The sequence below is a fragment of the Neltuma alba genome, unplaced genomic scaffold (genome assembly GCF_004799145.2).
Source record: "Neltuma alba isolate B1F8T4 unplaced genomic scaffold, ASM479914v2 tig00010918_pilon, whole genome shotgun sequence".
Lineage (NCBI taxonomy): Eukaryota > Viridiplantae > Streptophyta > Magnoliopsida > Fabales > Fabaceae > Neltuma > Neltuma alba.
Genome location: NW_021635694.1, coordinates 22833 through 47508, shown reverse-complemented (window position 1 = coordinate 47508; position 24676 = coordinate 22833). Strand labels below are relative to the sequence as shown.

At 34.6% G+C, this 24676-nt stretch overlaps 1 long non-coding RNA gene across 1 annotated transcript; it reads left to right on the top strand.

Moving 5' to 3' along the window:
• Positions 1–863: 863 nt before the first annotated feature.
• Positions 864–23747, top strand: LOC114759914 (uncharacterized). The gene is made up of 3 exons (XR_003741988.1): positions 864–874; positions 11129–11134; positions 23672–23747. It is a non-coding gene; the product is annotated as an uncharacterized LOC114759914 (long non-coding RNA).
• The last annotated feature ends 929 nt before the right edge of the window (positions 23748–24676 follow it).

Here is a 24676-nt window from a genome sequence, read left to right as displayed (position 1 = left end):
ACCTAAATATGCTAAAATTTTAAGGGATATGTGTAAATATAAAAAGAAGTTCAAGCCTAATGAGATGGTCTAACTACCTTCTAATGTTAGTGCACTTTTTAAGCCCCAACTACCAGTTAAGTGTCAGGACTTGGGGAGCAAGAGGAAGTAAAAAAAGTTTAAAGACACAAGGTAGCAAACTTTACCTTACTCTTATGTGCTTGGTATTTGCTTGTATGTATGACATGTTTCTATATTATATGATTTTATGAACTCATGTGTTGTGATTGTGAATGTGTTTGAAATATGCCATAGGCCTATATATTTTATGATAAATGCGTGATGATTTCTAAACATGTCATTATGTTATAAATATGTTAAGTTGCAAGCATGTTATAAATGTCAAGCTTGCCATGTATGTTTGGAGTGGTTATTGTTTGCTACTGAGATTCTCCCAAATCTCACCCTTCCCTAACCAACTATTTAGGTCAAGTATGATGGACAGTGATTGTATGAAGGAGAGCACGAGAAGGAAGGAGAAGAAAGTGGAGAATTATTCATGTTAATGAATGAAGCTATTGGTTAATGTATGATTCTCCTATTGTGTAAATTACGTATATGAATGCCAATGATGCAATGTACTTGTTTAGAATATTTATAGTATGAATGAGAATGTATAAGAATGAATGGGAAAAGATAGGGTCAAGCTACACATGCCAAAACAATAAAAAGAATTAAAGCAAGAATTGTCTAATGGATAAAACGTAGATCCTGGAGCAGTCAACTTCCAGTTCTAGTTTGACCTATCAAATGTATGAATTAAGCCATAAAACTTGGTATATGTATTATACACAACCCAAGATTTAAAATGATAGGTAGCTCACTTCAATTGGATGTGTATACTAAGAGATGCGAATTTCCAAAGTTGAGCCAAGAAAACTGGAAATTCCAAAATTTATCAAATAAATAATGATTTTCATGGATTAAACTGTACGAATTGGCTTGAGATAAGTCTAGTTTGATATTTTTCTCCTATAGAGAATTGAAAGGAATTCAATTAGAATTTTGGAGTACCTCAATATGATTTTTATAGAATTAGTTATAATTTTTCAAAGTTGGACTAAAAATATAGAATTTAACCAATGTACAGTAACCAAAGAACAAATTGTAAATTTTTAATCTACAGGTTTGTTTCATGAATCGTTTGAATCGTAACGCTTCTGAACACGTACTCTGAGAGGTTAATGGAAGGATGTTTTAGAACGATTAAAGAATAACTGTGTGGAGGTAGTTTTTCTTTTTTCAAAAATATGAAGTTAAGAAACCACCGGATGGATTAGTCTTTGCATGTTTCAGTTTTTGACTCCTCCCTCTTATTCTTTGTTCTCCCTCCTCAAGTGTGTATTTGCTGTGAGATAAAAGATCTGACTCTGTCATCATGATCGAACCTCCGCGTGGCTATCTGAGGCTGTTATACATTCTAGGTACGCTCGAATTCATCAATGGTATCAGAGTAACGTTATTCTGTAGGCTGTGTTTTTTTCTTTCAAAGACCTGCGTTCATTTTTTTTTATGCTACTTCAATGCTTATTTCCTTGAGTTACCGTGCGTTCTGTGATTTTCTTAAATATACTATGCAAATCCTTTCATTTATTTTTAGTATGATTAATATCTGACTTATTTTTGTAAGTAGAAATACTAGATTCTTTCTCTGCCTCCATGAAATTCGTTTTACAAGACTTATGTTTTCGGTAGTTTCATTTTTTGTTTTTAAGTCTACTTAAAATTAAGTTTTTAGGCTCCAAAACTTATCTCATTGTGTAGAGGATGAAAAAACAAAGAAAACAATATAAAGTACATAAAATTTGGACGTCCAACGAAGGACATATAAAGGAGAGAAGTATTCAAGTCCGACGGGTCCATCAACCCGCCCTGTTTGCAGGCCGGGTTAGGACAACTCGGCTGAAGGTTAAAGACAACCTCTAGAGCCAAAACAACATTGTTTTGGCCCTTCTAAAAAAAACAAAAGAAAGGGAGACGCAGGCCCAAATTCCTTCAGCCCATACCCAAAAAAAAAGGATTGGAATCTATTGGGCCTAATTCGGACTGAGCCAAAAAAAAAGGTCTAAATTATTTTTTTTTTAAAAGGGAAAAAGGTGACAAAACTACCACATGGCACGTGCAGCCACATGGCATGCCCCTTCGACACGTGGATACCACCACCTGAGAGGTGGTGGTGCATGGAGGCAGCCGGCATAGCGCGTGTCGCGGTCGATGGACTACAAGGCGGTGCGTGGAGGTCATGCGCCAAGAGCGTAACTGGGATTCAACATTTTTTTATTTTCTCAATTTTTATTCTTCTTAGGGTGCATGTAGCGTGTGGGAAGTCTATTTTAGGTGTGAGTTGTCTCTAAAATTCCCTAAATTCATGAGCTTCGTTATGGTATATAATTTGCCTATTTTTGGGGCAATTTTGAATATATTTTTTGAGTATTTTAGTGTATTTCTAGTTTTTTTTTGTGGTTAAAAATTCCAGAATACCTCTAATAATTTATATTATTAAATTCCTAGGAAAAAATGAGCCAAGGGGATTCAAGCAGCACTAAAATTACTAAATATGATTCATTAAACCTCATATTCCTCGACGACGAACTTGAGGAGGACCCTGAAGAGGACCCGGAGGAGTTAATAGAAGAACAGCCACTTGAGGAATCTCAAGTGGTCTCGAAGATTCCGGACCTGAGTCAAAGACTTTATTCCCCATTGAACCCCTCTGTGACAAACCTCATTTGGTCTTTAAAGATTCACTTTATCTTCTTGATAAAATCGAAGTTAAGGAAGGAGAAGAGGTGAATCAACCCTGTACCCCTGCTTTAGCTATGAGTATAACTGAAAGAGATGCGGCCAAACTAACAAACATAAAAGGCATCAATGGCTTGCTCACCAGTTACATCCAATATATGATTGATAAGAAGAATACCGAATTCTACCTTAAAGTCATAATGGAATACATAAGAGCAATAAGGTTAGAGGCAGACCTAAAGACAAACCCATAAGGAAATCTTACTTGATTTGGTCTATAGAATTAGTTTCCTCCTTTATGACCAAATCACGCAAACTTAGAAAACTCGGGAACACAATGCTTGATTATTGTCGGGCTCATATTAAATGATGTAATTTTTGTATTTGCTTTATTAATGTTTATTATGTTGAGCTTTTGAGTTCATTTGTTGTAAACAGACTAAATGTCTTATTTTATTTAATGAAATTACTTAAATTATTGTTAGATGATTATTTGTGAATAATATATGTATGCTTTTTATAAGTGGCAGCTTTTAGAAGATAAGACTTCTAAGAGTCACAATTTTTCTGAAGTACTTATACATAATTCTTGATAGAACATAGTGATTATTACTTGTATCTGTGTGATAGGAGGTACAAACATATGTTCTTGATAATGGATCTTGCAATATCATTATTTTCTGATCAAAGATAATATAAGCACATGACATTGTATACTCCGCTGTGCTATATAACTTAAATGTTCTATGGTACATCTCTCTTTTAGAGAGAATGTAGAATAATGTGGAAAAATTTGTCACAGAACTAAAAATGGCAACCAAGAACATTATTGCTGAGCTTAATAAGGGGGATTTATTAAATGAAACAATCATATGAAGCAACATCTGAGAGAGATGGCCAACATGATCAGGGAGCTTAAGGGAGCTGGACACGTTCTGTCTGATAAACAGTAGGTGCAGGCTATTATCAGATCGCTCCCTGCTAGCTAAGAGCATATGAAAGTTAACCTAACTCATAATGAAAACATCGTTACTTTTAATGATGTTGCTAAGCACTTGGAGCTGGAGGATGAACGTTTAGAGGCTTACAAGTCCTTTAGACAAGCTTATTACGCTGAGGATACTAGCACTTCCCAATCAAAGCCCGATTCCAAGAAGGACAAGAAGTTCCAAAAGAAAAAGAAGAAGGGTGGTCCTCAACCCAAAAAAAGGGAAAGAAACAATTCAAGAAGAAGAGAAAGAAAAGTGGGAAGAAGAAGCTGGACCTGAAGAAGGTCATGTCCTTTGCCTGTCAGAGAATGGGCCACTTCACGCGTGACTGTTCAAAACATGTGAATTATGTGAATTCACATGTTTCATATGTTTCTAGTACTGTTTTTCTAACAAAACCTGTTTCTTTTTCTAGGATTGTAGACTCAGGCTCCATAGACCACATAACTAGGGATTGAGGATCCTTCATCGAGTACCGTTGGTTGCCGTATCAAAGCAAGTGGCTTTATATTGGGAACAACGTGAGGATCGAGGTTAAAGGTTTTGGCACCTGTAAATTTACTTTGCATGGTAGGAAGACCTTGATACTCTATGATGTGCTTTGCGCTCCCGACATCTAGCAGAACTTGGTTTTTGTTTTATGTCTCTTAGAGTTTGGGTTTGATGTAAACTTTCATGGTAAAGTTGTAGACATTTCAAGCAACTCACTCCTTTATGGTTTAGCTTTCTTATTTAAAAAGTTCTTTGTTTTGGATATTGTCGTTGATTTTAATCGTAATGAATGATTTGCTATTTCTTTGAGTAATGTTGACATAAACACCTGGCATGCTAGACTAGGACATATTAATCAAAATAGAATGATTAAATTAGCCAAAGAAGGGTTGTTAGGTGCTATTCTGAATATGAAAATGTTCCTATGTGAAAATTGTCTAGCTGGTAAAGCAATAAGAAAACCTTTCGATGAGGTAACAAGAGCTGGAAATCCATTGCAATTAATCCATTTCGACATATGTGGTCTAATGAGTATGAGGGCGAGACACGGAGCTTAGTATTTCGTTACCTTCATTAATGATTTTTCATGATATGGTCATGTCTATTTGATCTCACATAAGTCTAAATCTCTTGAGTGCTTCAGACGATACATAAATGAGTTAGAGAATCAAATGGACAATAAAATTAAAGCATTATACATTGATCGAGGTTGTAAATATTTATCTAAACAATTCAAACAACTTTGTGAAGAGAAAGAGATAATTAGACAACTGACTATCCTTGGCACTCCACAACAAAATGGAGTTGCCGCAAGAAGAAACAAAACTCTTCTAAACATGGTTATGTAGCAAACCTGCCAATTTCATATTGGGGTGATGCTTTATTAACAGTGACCTTCATACTTAACCGTGTGTCCTTAAAATCAGTCGCTTCCACACTCTACGATTTATGGACAAAACGCAAACCAGATCTAAGCATCCTAAGACCCTGGGGGTCAGTGACGTATATCCATGATAGTTCCCACAAGTATGGGAAATTGGGTCCTGGAGGAAAAAAATATATCTTCATAAGGTACTCTGAACAATCTAAGGGATATGTTTTTATAGGTGAAAACAAAGATGGAACGGTGACTGAAATAGAATCAAGAGATGCAACATTCATTGAGACTAAATTTCCTAATAAAAGAGATGTTGACCTCACTTTTTCTCTTTATGAGACACAAGAACAAGACGGTGCAGAACAAATTGACAAACCAGAATCGTCTAGGTGTGTCAATCTGAGTGGGAGCCAAGAAAGGTCAACATCGAGACCTGAACAAAGAAAGAAAGATAAACAAACAGCCCCCTTCAGAAGGAGTAATAGGGAAAGTATTCCCAAAAGACGCTTTCAAATAGAAAGAGAATCTTTCTTAGTTACTCTAAAAGGGATGATGAGCCCCATTCTGTATGAGAAGCCTTGTCAGTTCTGCCAAGGAGGAATAGAAGAAAGAAATGAAAGAAGAAATGGACTAAATGAAAAAGAACCAAGTTTGGGTGTTAGTTGATCTGCCAAAAGGATGTAAAGCCATTGGGAACAAGTGGGCTCTCAAGATTAAAAAAAAGTAGATGGATCAATTGACAAATGTAAGGCTCGATTAGTAGCAAAGGGATACACACAATAAGAAGGCATAGATTATGAAGATACATTCTCACTTGTTATGCCTTTTAACTCCATTAGACTTTTTATGGTAATAGTAAATAGTTTAGACCTAGAATTATATCAGATGGATGTAAAAACCGCATTCCTGAATGGTGATCTAGATGAAGAAATCTATATGGAACAACCATTGAGTTTCATTGAAAAAGGAAAGGAGAATAAAGTTTGTAAATTTAAAAGATCCATTTATGGATTGAAACAATCATTTAGATAGTGGTATTTGAGATTTCACAAAGCAATAACCTCATATGACTCCCAAATGATAGAGGAAGACCACTGTGTCTACATTAAGCAGTTTGAGGGTAATTTTGTCATATTATCCTTATATGTAAATGATATACTATTGGCCAGAAATAGTCTAGATTCGGTGGTGGCTATTAAAGAATGGCTTCCATCAAATTTTAAGATGAAAGATATGGGCGAAGCAGAGTATATACTTGGAGTTAAGATCCAAAAAGATAATTCAAAACGAATCCTCTCTCTTTCAAAAGAGGATTACATCAATAAGATTCTTGAGTGGTTTAACATGAAAGATTGCAATCCCATGAGTACTGCTGTTGCTATAGGAGTAGCCTTGAGTCCTGACATGTGTCCCAAAACCAAGTCTGACAAAAATAAGATGGAAAGAATTTTATATGCCAGTACTATTGGCAGTTTGATGTACATAATGATGTGTACAAGACTAGATATTTGTTATGCAGTGGGACTGGTGATCAGATTCCAGTCTAACTCCGGTGAAAAGCATTGGAAAGCAATAAAGAGAATCTTGAGATACTTAAAGGGCACTTCTGATTATGCATTATGCATTATGCATTATGCTACGAAGGAAGAAATCTGTGCCTTGTTGGGTACTCTGATACTGATGTAGGCGAACATGAAGAAGAACGAAGGTTAACTTTAGGTTATACCTTCTTGCTCAACAATGGTGCTATGTGTTGGAGCAGCAAGAAGCAAACGTGCATTGCTTTACATTCAATAGAAGCTGAGTTTATGGCATGCACTGCAACAGTGCAAGAGGCTTTATGGCTGAAAAGGTTTATAGAACACCTTGGATTTGGAAACAAGAGTACCAATCCAATGTTAGTATACTATGACAACACTGCAGCTATAGCCTATATCAAAGATCCCAAGTATCACAGCACAACAAGACCAAGCATATTGACATCAAGTATAATTTTGTTAGAGATTATATAGCATAAAAGATTGTTAGTGTACAATACATTTCAACCAAATGTATGGTAGCAGATCCCCTAATAAAGCCAATAGGCGAGAAAGTTTTTAAGCAACATATCCAAGCCCTTTTAAAGCAACCTATGGCCCTTGGCATGCGTAAAGTGTAATATACAGACCTTATATAATATGATTTTTATAACTAATAAAATTATATATTTTTCTGTCATCACTTTATGTATTTGTCCGAAAGTATACAATGTCTAGTATGTCGTACATGTTAAAAAGGTTGGCTTTCTCACACGGGCAACCACTTTTGATGCATAGGTGAAGTTAACAAATATGAGACATTTGTAACGTCCCAACTTTTAGGCATAGAAGTACCAGAAATAGCCTGAATTGGATAGGCTACTAGACCCCTTTTGAGCAAAAGTCCCAAAGATGAGAAAGGAAGTCAAAGCAGTTTTAACTCTATTATACATTTCAGGTATGCTCGAATTCATCAGCTTTTAACTCTTCTATTTGCTTGGCTAATCACATTAAAAGGTTGTTGTACCAATCACACTCTTCTATCTGCTTAACTACATCTTCAAGGTTATTGTATTGAAGGCATTCAATAAATTCTCATATCAATAATGGCCAAAAAGAAAAAACATAAGAAGCAAGACTTTCAAAGAAACAATTGCAGACCAAAAATAAACATGGCAAACTAACTTATTGAGCACAAAGATGTTGGCAAGCTAGTAATTCATTCATGGGAATACCTTCCACTCCTTTGTTTCCTACCATGAAAGAATTTCTTATGTTAATGGCCCATCTAATATCAACTTGGGAACATATAGTAGAGAAGGAGAAAGTATGAATACGTATAGATGGTTTCTATATATGGTGGGATGTTGACAGGCTATTGAATATAAAGTATTCTATGTGCTTGAGGTCAATGTTTGCTATGATTCATCCTACAATGGAGAGCAAAATATGTTTTGAGCTAAACTCATAGCAAGTTACATAACATTTGAGAAGTGGTCACTTGCTTAGGGATGATATTGCTTTACTAGACATACTAATTAAAAGAAGGTGACCTCGCTTTGTACAAACCAATATTGGGATGATAACAAACATATTAAGTGAAGAAATTGTTAGGGTTTGGGGTCACAATGAGATACACCACTTCATACCAATTAGAGCCGAATCAGTAAAATTCAATAGAAAACTAAATGGACTTTAATAAAGGATTAATCATGATTGTTTTAATGTTGTTCATATATTTGTTTATAGTGGCAACATATGTGAAGCTTATTTCCTTATATAAATATACTTCTTATTTCTTCATATAAATATACTATGAAGAACTAAGGAATTTATGCACAAACCATTTACACATCTATGTGGACCTTAGTTGCAACTTTTACAATAAAAGGTTTGAAGAATAATGGATTTTAACATACTGACCCAATGTTGAATATGCAAAAACAATTCAAGATCCATCACAATGATGCTTCAATTGATATCTACTACCATGGCTTTTCAAAGAAGGGTCCTATCTACAAATTTATTTTGATATGGACATGTAACCTTTGCAATAACCAATAAGGAGCTAGGGCTTAAAATCAACTTGCCTTTTTTAGGTATTCATCAAATGATTCTTGCTTCACAGAGCATTCTTCTTGTCCAAGAACAATGATAGGAGATAATATTTCTTCTAAATGAATTTGACATCCTTTTAACATCAACTTTCCTTTTTCAAGTATTTATCATATCTTTCTTGCTTCTTCAAATTTATTACTTGCTTGAGATTTAATTAGTAAACAAAAAGAAGTTCAAACATTCAAATTATTATATATGCATTCCCACTATTAAGATGCATAATACAATGGCCTATCTATTTTCTTCTGATTGAACTGGACAGGCATGTACTTGAAACTAATACTAAATTATCAGTCAAGCTTCTTCAAGGCAATCTCATATATTGAATATTTGTTCAACTACATAACAAGCCCAAAATAAGTCTTATTAGCATTGGGCTTCATTTTCCATTCTTTGAAGTGTTACCCCACATGTGAGGGAACTTATCTCATATCATTGAAACTGTCATTCTATCTCTCAAAGTGAAAAAGGTCAAAGATGTTAATTTTTTCTAATTCGTCTACTAGTTTCTTTAAGTCGTGTGAACTTAAAATGCTCCCTAACATATTGATTTTCATATTATAATTTCTTCAAATGCCTATAAGTTAATGGCATGTGAAAGCTGAAATTATCTTTCCTTCATATGACTAATTGTTAAATTTTTTTAACCCTACTATTACTAATACATGCATTATTTATCTACAAAGTTTAGTTAGTTTAAGTGTCTAGTATAAATATAATTATAATGGTCAAATTGTTAGTATAGAAGAAAATCAACAAAATGAAGCATGGTTACCTTAAGGAAAATAAAGACCATAGCATAATTTGAACATTGAAATTATACACTATCCTAAGAAGATAAAACAATTACGTCAAATGATAAACAATTTGGTAGAAAATTAAAAGCACAGCTTGGACATGGACCCTCTCATCACCATATTTCATAACTAGCCCTTTGGAAGTGTTCTCATAATCTCTAATGATAGCTTTCTTGCTTGAATATACCTTCTTTCCCATTTAACAGGTACAAGTGTCATGTGGTTAGAGATATCACACAATCTCTGATTGTCATCAATCATTATAGATGGACAATTGTTAATAGGTTTAGTAGGGGCACTAACATTTGTGAACACCTAGCTGTCAAAAAGATCCACGATGAACTGGACATCCTAAGCTGCATGGAAAAAAATTTACTAATTGTTAATAAATGAATATAATAATATCTCAAGTACATATTTAGGTAATGCATTTTGACAATTCATGTGCAAATCTCTTGTGCTCCTTGTGCATTTTCAGCTAGATTGAGCTAGACTGGTCTCGTAGTGCTTTGGATATCACCTTTCTCAAGTTTTATGATATCGTTAGAGTCTTCTTTAGAAAAAATATCCTCTATCTCCCAAAGGGGCTAGTAATATCCGGGTGGTGAAGTCAGGACGTCGAGGTTAGACCATTGCCCCGGAATCATCGCTACAGCAGGCCATAACTTATCTTGTACTCAACTTAATCTATAATACACCAATCCACCCTAGATATAATCCTAACTAAAAGCATTCAATCAAACAACCATGACCCACAATAAAAATTTACCACACTTTACAACACAAACCAAACAAAACAGTGCACTATTAAACACGATTCACAAGTATTAAACAATAATCAATCATTATGCATCATAATAATAAATACAGTGCACAAGAACAAAGTCAGAACCTTTGCTCTAATACCAAAAAGTATAACACCTCCTTTATTACACCATTATATGTCAAATGGAATCATTATAATGCATTTCCAAATGTTTCGGGATGAAAAATTCCAAACTTCAAAATTTCACATTTAATTCTATCCGTACAATGTTCATCAGAAATTAGGACAACTTTGAAAATTCATAACTAATTCTAGAAATATTGAAACAGGATAGTTCTAATTTTCATATGAAGCTTGCTAAGAGTTTTATAGAAGAAAAATATTCATTAGGCTCAATTTCATCCAACGTAGCACTAGAAAATTCGATAAAGGGCACTATTCATATGGTTAATTTTTGAAATTCTAATATTTTCGCCCAACTTTGAAAGGGCATAACTCTTAGCACAAAACTTCAATTTTAATGGTTTACCGCTTATTTTAGGCTACAAATAAGATCCATTTGCCTGTAAAATTTCACGCCCAAAGTCCAACAATTTCTCATTATTTTATTTATCACAAGTTTAGCTTCTTTTAGGGTATTTTTATCCCCTAATTCCATTTTCTTGAATTGATTCCTCTCTTTCCTCCTTTCACATCCTTTTAAAATTGTACCATTCAATGTTCCAATAGTAAGACATGTCATAACAACACAATTTGCATCTTATCATTATCCATAATTCACTACAACGTAGCATAAAGTTCATTAAACATTACATAGCATAACATAATGATATTAGTTCCATAATGCTCTTCTATCCCAACACCAATTCCTTGCTTTGATCCATGGATGAGCCATTCCCTATGTGAGGTATAATTCAACATAGGAGGAATGAGATTTTATGAAAATCTTAGTAGTAATTGAATTACAATTATCATGCAAATCAAGCAAGTTACAATGTGACATGTTATAGAACTTCAAGACATCCTCCAGTCACATAAAATCATGCTTTGTCTCATGCTAGGAGAGGAACATCTACACTTCCATATTAACACAGTTCAATGCATTTGGCAAAAGCATAAACCAAGGTTATTCAACCAACCAAAATCACAACACAAGTTTTTCAATCCAATCAAACAACAAATCACACTAAACAAGCAAAATATACAATCAAATTATAATTCAAAACTACCTTTTATTACTTGATCAACTTGGTCTCCTTAAGGGATAATGATTCTCCTTGTCTCTTCCTCACAAAGCCTATTAAATCAAGCACAAATATAGGCTATATTAATAACCAATAACTTAAATAGGATCCTTTAACTTTAACTTAACAATTTCCCTTTTTTCTTGAATTTTTAACAAAATAATTCTTCTTTTAGAATCTATAACCTCATGACTCATTTCTACACAATTTTTTGTAAGGAATTCACATATGGAATTATATTTTTGAAAATCAAACTCCTTCCCCTTGAAATCACTGTGGCCAAATAAGGGTATATAACTTTCAAAGATTCTATTTTTGATTCCAATGATTTTAAACACTTTCCAACAACATATCTCTATGCAAAAACACATTTTAAACCCATTGGAATCATTAAATCAAGCCAAAACAATTTGCTTCTGTATGAATAGTACTAGGCCAAAATGAACCCCTAGAATTGTAACTTGGTTTTCTTTCAAAAATCAATCCATACCCCACTTATACATGCTTATTCCACTTGGTATTTAAGGTCTCTATCCTTCTCTAACATCACATGAATGGACCAAAAATTTGGCAGCATATACCCTTGATTTTACAACTCAAAATCTTAACCAAATTAATGCAGAACTTAGGGATAAGGAGGCTTAAACATACCTTGACGGTTCCCTAGTAAAAACTAAATGATTCCTTGTACAAACTCCTCTCAAATTTTGGTAGAGTGATCAGATTTCACTTGAGCAAAACCTCCCCTTATTTTCTCTATTTTCTCACAATTTTATGTATTTTAGGAGGGGGTATTTATAGAAAATCTGATTTACCCCCCTTCTATTGGCCAAAATTGGGACACCTCAAGGGGTGTATGTGGCAACCATCAATAGCCAAAAGAATTAGATCATCACAAGTGGCCAAAATCCAGATTTTTCCATAGCTTTGACTAAATACTTTTTGATATTCTCTGACTCCGAAAATTCATTCTTTTGCATCATTCACTCCTTTTTTTATTGAGGAAAATTTCTCTAATTTTTTTAGACCAAAACCCAACATGTAGATTTCTCTTTTAAAAATTTCATGGATACCCCTACTTTTGTAAATTCAATTTTAGATTATTTTAAAGCAAACCTCTTTGCTTCCAAGGGCTAGGAATAATTTTAAAATCTTACATAATTTCTTAAATAATTAATTCTTATTACTGTCTAATTATTTGACACCTTCTCATATTTTTAAATAATTAATTTTTACTAATTTTTTTGTTAATTAGCCAAAATTCTCAAAATTAGCCAATTTACTAAAAATCCATTTCATAGACATTTTCATCATTTTTAACCTTAAATAGGCCTTAACACCTTATTTCTCTTTTTTTTTTGGAATTTTTGGGTATATTTTCTATCATTACTCATTTCGATCCATAACTTTTCAAAATTATAATAAATCCCTACTAAAGTTTAGCCTCAACAATCATCCCTTTGAGGTTTCTAGCATAAATGTAGGCTCACACTCATCCTTATTTCTCTTACTCAATTCCAGAGGCTTTATTATAGCCTCTAACTTTCTTATCTCTTGGTCCTAAATTTTTTTTTTTTTTTACAATTTAGCTCCTAAGAATCTTTCTATCCTTTCATGGAATTTCTGAGATTCTATCTAAAAAGGGTCTGGTAGTGATAGAACCCAATCTTTACATGGTTTTCTTAAGTATTTTCTGATGTTTTGCAACACTTTTGCCCTCATTTTACATGTATTTATATCCTTTTGATTATATCAATTCATGCATTGTATTTTGCTTGTTTGAGGGTAAAACGGGTCAATTATCTCATCCAAACTGTAATTGCCTTGATCTTTAATCAGTTTAATCTTTACAAAACTCTTTGTTATTGTTTTTAGGAATTTGGAGCAGGATTTAAGACCCAAGATGGAGCATTGAAGGTGCCACAAGTTTATGAGAGCTAAAACACAAGATTGGAGTGCTTCTGTGTCCCCAAGTCACGACTCAGACTTCTGAGGTCACAACCTAGATGCTCTTTAAGTGACACTACGCGTTTTGGAGCTAGGTCAAGATTGAACGTGCCTCTGTGTTCCCAGGTTATGACATGGCTTTTTAAGGTCGCGACTTGAACGCGTTTAGTGAAGCTGTGCATTTTGGAGTAGGTTATTCTGCAACTAGACTTAAGGGAAGGCGTAGCCATGAAAAGGAGATCCTCCATACTGCAAATTTGCAACGTTAAAAGCCTCAACCATTTTCTCTCAAGACTCAATTGATCCCATATCTCAAACTTCTATTTTTCTTCATTTCTCTACTGTTTTCTATGATTCTGAACCGATTAAATCACTTCCACCATCTTCTTCTCTATTGTTCCAACCCTCTTTTTAGCATTACTCATGGCTAAACACACTTGGAGCAATTGTGACAAGTTTAAAGACATGAGAGGCTAAATCATTAGCCTCTTAGTGATGGAGGACGAAGCTTGAGCTCAAGAATATAATAGGGGAGTTTTCTTAGTCTAAATCTATGCTTAAATTTGTTTTGGACATTTCTAGATTTTCTTTTTCAGTAGCGGTGTAATTTCTTTGAGCTGCATCTAGGGTTTTAGAAGCATAGGCAATTACTTTAGAAGCAGAACCATCCCTTTGACCCAAAATTACCCCCGCACTTAAATTTGAAGCATCACATGAAATTTTAAAAGGCAATTCCCAGTTACGAGAGGTTAAATAGGAGGAGTAGCTAGCCTATTCCTCAATTCATCAAAAGCTAACTCTACATTCATGATTAAATTGAAAATCAACATCGTTTTACAACAGTTTAAAAAGAGGTAGAACAATTTTACTAGAGTCTTTGATGAATCTTCTATAAAACCTTGCATGTCCTAAAAAGGATCTCAACTGTTTCAAGTTGGTAGGATAGGGCAAAGAAGAAATCACCTCAATTTTAGTGTTATCTACCTCTATTTCTTTATCAGAAATCAAATGACCTAGAATGATGCCATGATTAACCATAAAATGGCATTTTTAATAATTCAAAAAAAAGCTTTTTCTCAATACATCGTGCTAGAATTTTGTCAAGGCTTTGTAAACACTCATCAAAATAATTGCCATAAATAGTGAAATCATCCATAAACACATCCATTCATTTTTCAATAAACTCAACAAAAATAGATAACATGCAGCGTTGGAATGTGCCAGGCACATTACAAAGACCAAAAAGCATTCTTTTATAAGTATAGGTTCCAAATAGACAAGTGAAAGTAGTCTTATCTTGGTCTCTAGGGTCTATAGGAATTTAAAATTACCTGGAATACCTATCTAGGAAACAGTAAGACTCTTCCCCACTAACCGTTCAAGTATTTGATCAATAAAAGGTAAGGAAAAGTGATCCTTCCTAGTGGACTCATTCAACTTCCTATAGTCAATACAAACTCTCCATAAGTTTTGCATCTTAGTTGGTATAAGTTCATTATTCTCATTCTTGACTACTATGATCCCACTCTTCTTTGGTACAACTTGTACCGGTGACACCCACTCGCTATCAGATATAGTGTTTATGATTCCAGCTCTTAAAAGTTTATCAATTTCTTTCTTGACCACATCAAAAATTAGAGGATTCAACCTCCTCTGGTTTTGTTTAATTGGTTTGGAACCCTCAGTTAACAAAATCCTATGGGTGTAAATAGTAGAGTCAATCCCCTTAATATCAGCTAATTGCCAACCCAAACCCTCCCTATTCCTACTAAGTATACTCATCAAACTGGACTTTTCACTCTCAGTCAAGGAATTAGAGATAATGACAGGCAATTTACTTTCCATATCCAAATAAGCATCCTTAAGATTTGGGGGTAAATCTTTGAGTTCCAAAGTTGGCTTTGGGCAATCAAGATAATTAGAGTAGGAGTATCAATAGAGTTAGAGAAACTCCCCTTTGTCGACTCTTAGGAAGTGTACTTGTTAGCCTCACTTGGATCTCTTACACTCTCCTTAGTTCTCTTAGAAGTTGCACTGAGCTCAAGAGAGTGTAAATGATTAAGAGTTAGGTCAGAGAGTGTTGGCTCTTTAACCAAAGTATCCAAAACATGAGATGGTGGAGCTATTGAAGGTTGAAGTTCAATTATTACAGCAAGGGGCTTAGGTCGCGACCTTACTATACCAGGTCGTGACCTCACTTCATAGAGGCCGCCTTCTTAACAGGGTTGATTTGAAGTCGCAACTTAGGATTCCTCAGGTCGTGACCTCATGTCACAGAGACTGGATTCTTCGAATTGTACTCTACTCTCAGCATCCATCATGTCTTGTACACCTGTAAAATTAGCCAAAGGATCTTTTCCAAAGGCAATATCACTCATGAATGAAGAAATAGAATCAAAATTTAAAGACAAAGAAAAATCTTGGGAAATGGAAAGCATGCTATCATTTTCTAAAGAGTTAATGCATGGCACCTCACTCCCACAAGAGCTTGAAAATGAATAAACAGAAGAAAGGAAATTGAAATATTCATCATAGGCACTCAAAGAGGAGTTTAGCTTAAAGGATTCATATGATGTTTTAGGAGAAGAAGCCATCAAATTTGGTGACCCCATGTTATACCCATCATGCATTTTTAGCTCATATTTATCCTTGACTTGCTCAACAGCTAAATCAATGGCATTTAAACCCATGAAAGCATAATTATCAAAAGGGATACTGCATAGCTTCATTCATGTTAAAGGTTACAACATGGTCTCCTACTTCCATTGTGATATAGCTATGTTTTATGCTTATGTAGTCTTGGAAGTCTGGAGAAAGGGTCTCCCCAAAATTAGAGTGCTCTCATTTACAAGCTCATTTGACATATCTAGAACATAAAAGTCCATAGGGAACACTAGGTCCTTATCCTGAACTAGAATGTCCTTTATGATTCCTTTGGGATACCTAATAGACCTGTCCACTAGTTAGAGTACTACACTTGTGTCCTTGAGGCCATTTATACTTAAAGCCAAGTAAACTGACTAATACGTGACATTTATAGCTACTCCTAGATCTAACAATACTCTGTTAATATGAACTTTTCCTATAGTGCAAGGGAAGGTAGGATCCGGGATCTTGACACTTAACCAGTAATTCAGCTTTAAAAAGGGATGACACATTAGTACTCACTTGAATCCTCTCAAGGGGCCTAAGCTCTACTTATCATTACACAATTCCTTTAACAATTTAAAATATTTAAGATTCCTTCTTAAGAATTGAATCATAGGCACATTAATTTTCAGTTTATTGAATAAAGTGTAGGCATCATTAGTAAACTCAGAATCAAACTTTTCTTTCCAGAAAAGTAAGTTTTAGGAAAAGAGAGATCTTTAGTGTATACGTCCTTACCTATAGCTTTAGAGGCTCCTTGTGTACTAGTCTCCGCCTTGTCTTCCTTTTGTTTGTCCTTGTAAGTTGAGCTTTCCACAGTGTTCTCATTTTCTTATGTAGCCTCATGGGGTACTTCTTCATGTACTTGAGTCACTTATTCTTTTGGATCTTCTTATGATCTCCTCATCATGAGTTCCTCCTTTTTTGATCTCTCAAATTTGCCCGATCTCATTGGAGTGAGTAGAGGCCTCTCTGTCCCTTGTTCAGATTCATCTTTATCTACCTTTTCACCCTCAAAGTGGACCCTTCTACCACTTCTTAAGGTTATCACATTGAGGGCTGTAAGGTTAATCACCGTGTTGGCGGAATGTTACCCCTACTTTTAGCTTGTATGTCACTAACCGTATTGGACAGTTGGGTCAGATGACAGGTGATATTGGCATTTTTCAAAGTAAGATCCTCTAACTTTTTGTGCATATCTGAATTATCTTTTTGCATGCCTTGCAAAATAATGATTATAGAGACAACAACTTGTTATCACTCTCCTTCATTCGCACCTCAATGTTGGTCATTTATGCAGCCATACTCTTCAAGAGCTATGAAATGTCATCCCCTATAGACGGTTGTTGAGAAATCACAGTATTAGGTTTGGTTGGCACTAAAGCTCTTAAAGGGTCTTGAAAATTACTTGAGGAAGCCCCAATGTTGCAGAATTAATTACCTTAGAATTGACTTGATCTATTTGCTCCCTTACTCTATTTAAAATTTGGATGGTCTCTCTAACCGGGATTATAAGTTTTTAAGTAGAGGTCCTTTTTCTGATATTACCCATCTCTTCCTTGGTACATTGTATTCACCTCTTCAACTGGCCTTAGGCAATTCTGAGTAGTTTGTATTGGGGAATCATAAACCCCACAACTTGTAGCTACTAAAGCAAGAGATTGAGGCTTGTTGGAATGGAGACTCTCAACGGTACTTACAAGCTTAGACATATCTTAAGCCAACTTGACGAAAAGTGGATCCCTCTCAGATTTGTGGTCCTTTAGATCCCTTGAGCTCACATATTGTCTATTAAGAGCAAAGGTCCTTATTAATTCCCATGCAACTCTTGGTTCCATATTCTCCACGGATCTATTTGCAACGGCATCAAAGACTTATGCATCATATGTTAATAGCCCATTGTAGAAATACTATACGAAATGCTCCTCAAGAATTTGGTGGTTGGGGCACTGGTAAGCATTTCTTGAAATCTGCTCCAGAACTCAAAGAATGACTCAAAAGGCTCTTGTTTAGCTACTAAAATCTCCTTCTGGGTAGCTGAAATCTTGGTTGAAGGGAAATATTTATCCAAAAATGCCTTCTTCAAACAGGTCCATGACTTATATGCATTATCTACGTAGAGTGGCAGATTCATATACCATTCTTTACCTTTGCCCTCAAGGGATAAATGAAATACTTTCCACATGATATCATCAATACGCGCCCCTACTAGCTTTGTGGACATACATTGCATGTAAAGAGTCCGGAGATGAAGGTATGGGTTCTCACCTATGAGGCCATGAAATTTAGGTAGTGAGTAAATCAATTGATGTTTAATTTCAAAATCTGCATTAAAAGTAGGAAAAGCACCAGGCATAAGATCAAAGTTTCCATCAGATTGAGTTAATTCCTTAATAGTTCTACCCCTAGGTTGCCCATTAATCCTATTCTAGCCATTGTTCTCTCCTTGACCCTCATTACCACCATTATTAGGTCTATTATGTCACATCCAGTAATATGACATTTAGGAATAGGGATATTCCTAAATAATTAAGGGTCAAAAGTGACAAGGAGAAATAAAGAAGTTTGATAGAAAATAATTATTATAGCTTTCCAAGTCGATTACGAAAATTTTGACTAATTAAAGAAAATTAGTCAAGAATAATTATGGAAAAATATTTTAGGTCTCAGAAAATTAAGGGAAAAATAAGGACAATGTTCCTTGAGAATTATATGGATTATAAAATTGGTTTTATGACCAAATTGCCTTTAGAAATTACAAAGGAATTAAGGGGGCGATTTAAGCTAGTTTAAGGTCCTTTATTTGGAAAATTCCAAATAAATATTTTTAAGGAGAATAAAACCCCAAGAAAATTTCTATGATATCCCAAGGAATTATAAGAGATTATGAAATTAAAAGAAGACCCTCAAGTATCCAAGATTTTTCCCAATTCCTTTGAAAAGAAGAAAAATCACTAAAGAGAAGGAAAATAGTTTTCCTTTTTATTTAATTATTGGGAAATTAAATTTGACACAAAGAGGGCAATTTGGGAAGATAAAAATGAGGAGAATAATTATGGATCTGACAGAAATAATTACAGAGGCCAGAGCACTGTAATTATAGAAAAGAATTAAAACCTGGAGTAAAAGTGCACCGATAAAGTATTAATCAGAGTCTTGCACTTTACTTGGCCCATAAGTTGCCACTTGTCAAGCCTTCAATGGATGGTAATTAAAGCTTTCCAAGTATTAAGCTACCAATGGAGAGGATCTTGACTTTGGAATTTAATTACATTATGATTTAAGTTAATTAAGAGAGGAGGATTAAGACTAAGTAGGCTTTTGAACATATGGCATAACATTAAGACTAAGTAGGCTTTTATGGCATAACATTAATTATTGGTGGGATATTTTGTGCGCATTGAATGAGCTCATCCTTCCCCTTAAATTTGATCAATGTTTTGGCCAAGCAAGAAGAAAAGGGAAAAGTGAGAGTTCAAGGGAGAACCAAGGAGAAAGGCATCAACTTTAAGCATACAAGTGAGATCCAAGGTAAGTTTTTGGTTTTAAGTTGTTCCTTGCCTTGTTTGCTTGAGTTGTATGGTTGAAATTTTTGGTTCTCTTCCTCTTTGAGTGCTGGGTGAAATGCTTCTTATATAGGGGAGGGAGTTTGGTTGTTAGATCTTGCTAGATCACTTCAAAGCATGATAGATCCTAGTGGTTACAAGTGGTTGTAAGTTGATTTTGAAGTGTTTTCTTTGCTATGTTGCTTGAGTTCCATTTTGGCCAAACCAAGATCTGAACCCTAGGATGAGTTTTAAAAAGTTTTCAGGCTTCCATTGTTTTCAAAATAGAAAATAGTGTAGGGTAAACCTAAAGAACAAGTATTGGAAGCCATAGAATCAAAGTTGAAATTTTTGGATAAGGAACCCTAACGGTTCAGTCAAGCTGAAATGAAAGAAGGAAATTTATTTTGTTAAATCCAAGTAGATATTTGAAATCTACATGAAAAATTATGTAGAAATGAGTCAAGAGGGAATTTTTAGGGTTTATGGAAACTAACTCTAAAAATTCAAGAATAAAGATTGAAGCTTTAAGGGGTTTAGGAATTACTTGAGTTATGTTATTGATTCTTATGTGAGATGGTTGATGATTCTTGCTGCACTTTTTGTGGATTTCCATACTAGGGTTTGGAATTTGTGGAAGTAAGAAAGAAGAACAAGAAAATCAAAGAGCATTGGATTAAGGTAGTAAGATTTAATTAACCTTAATGTTGAGTGTTGTATTGATTGCTATGCAATTTCATGTGCTATTATATGGTTGAACTAAATAATAATGATGATGATGATTGTGTAGCTATACTCCTTGATTTATGTGCCTTGGCTATTGCATGTTAGAGTGCCACATGTATGAGGTAAAGTAGTTCCTATTAATAGCAAAAGGTTGAAATGCTTGTAATTGATGCATGTTAATGTTTTGGTTGATTGATCTTGCTACTGGGATTTCTTAAAATCTCATCCCCCAAATATAATCTAACATTTTAGGGCCTAAAACTCCCAAGAGCAAGCTGTAGATTGGAGGCTAAATTATGGTGACACACCATAAAAATTCGTGGACATTTGGTTATGTATAAGTATCTATGGTTGGTGCTATAATCCCTAAGTAGGACGTCAGTTTAGAGTCACGTTTTATTTAGTTAACAAACGAATTCTTGCATGAAATTTGGTATACTTAAATTTCACGTCTTGAGCTTCAAATTGATAGGAATCACGTTAAACATGGCCAACTACCCGATTTTTAATGATTTTTCAAAGTTAACATTCAGAATCTGGAAAAAGGATTTTTGCCAAATAGATAGAGGTGAATTTCACAAAAACCTGACAATTTTTCAAATCGAATTTGTTCATTAGGTTATTTTTCCTTGAAATAGCATTGAAATATATTTTTATAGAATTTTGAACCACTCCACTTTAATTTTTCTAAATTAAGTTATGAATTTTTGAATTTGGGCCAGAAAACTGGATTTTTACCCGATGAACAGTAAAAATTCGAAAATCAGTGTTTTTTATGGATTTTGAACCCAAGACCATTCAATGTGGTCTAAAATGATTTTAATTAAACTCTAAGTGGATCTGATAGTAAGGTGTGACATATTATGATTGCCATTCCTATTCCCATCATTAGCATCATTAGGAGGTACTTCAACCATGATTTCCTCCTCTACTTCCTCACTCTCACTAGATGAATGGGGTTGGTCTTGTAAGATAAGTATGCTACGGGGTGCTGTGTCTCTACCTCTCTTGCCTCTACACACTCTAGGCATGCCCAACCACTTAAAATTCACACACAAGTAGAGTTCAAGAAGGAGTTCCAATCAAAACTGTTGTGTTTACCAAGTGTGTAGTTTAAAATTGAGACAAACTCAATGATTTCAAATAATGCTCAACGAGTTTGAGGTGTATCAAGTGCTATACACTCTTAACGTATGTGCGGAAAGCAAAACTATACAAAAAGGAGCAAGACAGAAAAATTTTCAATAAAAAACCAACTCAAGTCACGAGTTGGGATATCCAGGTCGCGATGTGAGTTCACAGAGAGCAATCCTGAACTATAAGAAATTGAAGTCGTGACAAGCCAAAAGTTAGGTCATGACTTGAACAACTGAGGCCATGACTTGAGCAACTGAGGTCGTGACTTGGGAAACTGAAGTCACGACTTGAAATCAAAGAGAGCTATTTTTGCAAAAGCTTTTAAAAATTCACTAAGTTTTTCAACCAAACGCTCTACAAACTATGCAAAAATTCAAAACCTTCAAGCAAATGGCTAAACACTCAGGATCAAGTTTAAACAAATGCAAAATGCTATATAAGAGTACAAATACAAAAGTATAGAAAAACAAGATATTTGTTTCTATTTCCAAAAAAATTTTATGCTACAAAATACAAAATTTAAGATTTAAAAACTAAAGCTCAATAAGAGTCGACCCAAATCACAATGGTATTGACAACCAGTTACTAGGGAACCAATTTCTTGGCTCCTCAGCAATGGCACCATTGATCAGATCGGAATGTCGCCTTTCAGGTCATCAAGAAAGGGATTGCACCAAAAAATGCAGTATAGGGCACAACCAAGCATTCTTCTCAATGAGTGCTTTATTGGAAATCCTAGACTAGATTGGTTATCAAAAACATGTTAATTTGGGTAAAGAAAAGGGGGCTTTGAATTGATAAAACAGTGGTGTAAAAAAAGTAAAATGCATAAAAAGTAACTCTTTTTAGTCTTTTAAATAAACGAAGGAATGCTTTGGATTTAAGGGGAAGTATAATGGGATGGACTCTTGATGATGAAGATTTAGCTATCATCTTAAATTGATATGGGAGTTTTAGAAATCTCTAAGTCTGATAAAAACCCCAAGCAATCACTTGGGTCCAATGTTTTGATTAATGAAAACTTATTTTGATTGAAGTTAATTAACACCTCTTACAACATTGTTAAAAACCACTTAGAGTGTAATTGAATGGATGATGCAAATGCCTCAAAGATCGTCAACCAACAACCACAGAATACCAAGTAAACAAATTAATTATCAATGATCATTGACAATCAATTGACCACAAGGATTCAAAACTGATATATTTATATAGATAATTCAACATTAAACAACATCCAATCTAATTATAATAGTCTAAAAAAGATTTACAATAGTCTAAAGAGCCGAGTCCTTTCTTTCGTGATGAACTGTTAGCACCAGTCTTGTATTTTGTCTCTATGGACCGAGAAGAAATGGAGCTCAACGGGAAGAGGATTGTAACATGAGAGAAGCAAGGAGGTCAACCTCTTTCAAATATACAACATGGGCTTTGGCAATGCAATGTGGTTAAACTCTCTTGTCGATCCAAATGAATCATCCTTTCCATAGAGGTAAATAGAGATCACTAACTAATACTAATCTAATACTAATATAATAACTATCTTTTCTGTATACTCTCCCTGAATATGTTGCTACCGCGGGCTTTAAGCAATCGATCAGATCATATTAGATCATATAGATATCCCTTTAACACAACATAGGTCATTAAAATGATCTCGAAAACCCACCAAAGCACGAAAGTCGAGATCTTTCAGAAAATGGATTCCTATTCGAAGAGTGCCTAACCACATGGATAAGCTCACGCTAACCCGTCAATTTGGGATCCAATTCGGGATTTTCCTTGGGAGGTATAGGGAAGGAATTAGAATGTAATAATATCAATTCATACAGATACAGAAGAAAGGGTTCGCTATTGATTCAAACACTATACCTGCGGGATAGGGATAGAGAGAGAGAGGAAAACCATTCACATAGTACTTTTGATTAGAAAATCAATGTTATTTATTTCGTACCTTTCGCTCCATGAGAAAATGGGCCAGATTCCAGACGAACAAATTCAAACTTGATTGAAAAGGATCTTTTTGATTCTCGAAGAATGAGGGCAAAAAGATTGATCGAGAAAGATTTCTTGTTCTTATTAGAAGATCGTGATTGGAACCACATATGTTTGGTAAAAAGAATAATCTTCTCCTTTGAGAATAATCAAAAAAGGAAAGTGTTCAATTAGAACATGAAAATGTGACTAAATTGGTCCTAGTTACTCTTCGGGACAGAGTAGAAGAAGGGTGGAGATTCTCGAACAAGGAAAAGGATCCAATGACTTTGAAAGAATTGAATGAGGAGCTATATGAGGTGAAAATCTCATGTACAGTTTTGTAGAGTGGCAGTAAACGTGACTTATCTGTCAACTTTTCCACTATCACTCCTAGAAAACCAAACTCTGCCTTACATAAAGTTGCCAGAGTACGCTTAACCTCTGGATTTGAAATCACTGCTTATATACTTGGTATTGGCCATAATTTACAAGAACATTCTGTAGTCTTAGTAAGAGGGGGAAGGGTTAAGGATTTACTCGGTGTAAGATATCACATTGTTTGAGGAATCCTAGATGCTATCGGAGTAAAGGATCGTCAACAGGGGCATTCTAGTGCATTGTAGATTCTTATCCAAGACTTGTATCATTTGATGATGCCATGTGAATCGCTAGAAACATGTGAAGTGTATGGCTAACCCAATAACGAAAGTTTTGTAAGGGAACTGGAGCAAGCTACCATGAGACAAAAGATCTTCTTTCTAAAGAGATTTGATTTGGAACTATGATATGTCCACGATCCAATATTGAAATAATTTTAGAGGTTTTCCTTGACTTTGTCTATGTTAACAAACAATTCGAAATGCCTCAACTTTTTTAGAACAGGTCCAAGTCAAATAGTAACAATTTGAAGCACTTCCTTTTACACTATTTCGAAAACCTAAGGACTCAATCGTATGGATATGTAAAATACAGGATTTCCAATCCTAGCAGGAAAAGGAGGGAAACAAATACTCAATTTCAAGTGAATAAACAGAATTCCATACTCAATCTCACAAATACATATAGAATTCTATGGAAAGTCATATTTGATGAAAGTCATATGTATAGCTTAGAG